Genomic DNA, 1,114 nt, shown 5'->3' on the forward strand with positions numbered 1-1,114 from the left:
AAGGCTCCTCCATCGACACCACCGCCATCTCCATCAACGCTGCTGTCTCCCATGAGGAGGAGTAGTTCTCCATCGAGGCTCGGGGCTGTACCGGTAGCTATGTGGTTCATCTCTCTCCTATGTACTTCAATACAATAATCTCATGAGCCGCCTTACATGATTGAGATTCATATGATGATGCTTGTAATCTAGATGTCGCTATGCTAGTCAAGTGGATTTTACTTATGTGGATCTCCTGAGACTCCTTGTCCCACGTGTGTAAAGGTGACAAAGTGTGTGCACCGTGGTGGGTCTCTTAGGCTATATTTCACAGAATACTTATTCACCGTTATGAATGGCATAGTGAAGTGCTTATTTATATCTCTTTATGATTGTAATGTGTTTTGTATCACAATTTATCTATGTGCTACTCTAGTGATGTTATTAAAGTAGTTTTATTCCTCCCGCACGGTGTAATGGGTGACAAGCAGTGTGCATCCGTGTTAGTACTTGGCGTAGGCTATGATTATGATCTCTTGTAGATTATGAAGTTAACTATTGCTAAGTGATGGTATTGATGTGATCTATTCCTCCTACATAGTGTGAAGGTGACAAAGTGTGCATGCTATGTTAGTACTTGGTTTAGTCGTGTTGATCTTTCATGCACTCTAAGGTTATTTAAATATGAACATTGAATTGTGGAGCTTGTTAACCCGGCATTGAGGGTTCGTGGTAATCCTACGCAATGGTGTTCATCATCCAACAAGAGAGAGTGTAGAGTATGCATTTATCTATTCTCGTTATGTGATCAATGTTGAGAGTGTCCACTAGTGAAAGTCTAATCCCTAGGCCTTGTTCCTAAATATCGCTATCGCCGCTTGTTTACTGCTTTTTAATGCTAAGCATTACCGCTTGTTTACTCGTCCCCGGGCAAAGCATCTTTTCCAGTGCCGCTAAGCACGGTGCCATACTTATTTATACCACCTGTATTTCACTATCTCTTCACAACTAGTGCACCTATTAGGTGTGTTGGGACACAAGAGACTCTGCTTTGTGGTTACTGCAGGCTGCATGAGAGAGGGATATCTTGACCTCTTCCCTCTCCGAGTTCGATGTCCTCGGGTGATCCAATTTT

The sequence above is a fragment of the Lolium rigidum genome, chromosome 6, assembly GCF_022539505.1.
Source record: "Lolium rigidum isolate FL_2022 chromosome 6, APGP_CSIRO_Lrig_0.1, whole genome shotgun sequence".
In the NCBI taxonomy this organism is placed as follows: Eukaryota; Viridiplantae; Streptophyta; class Magnoliopsida; order Poales; family Poaceae; genus Lolium; species Lolium rigidum.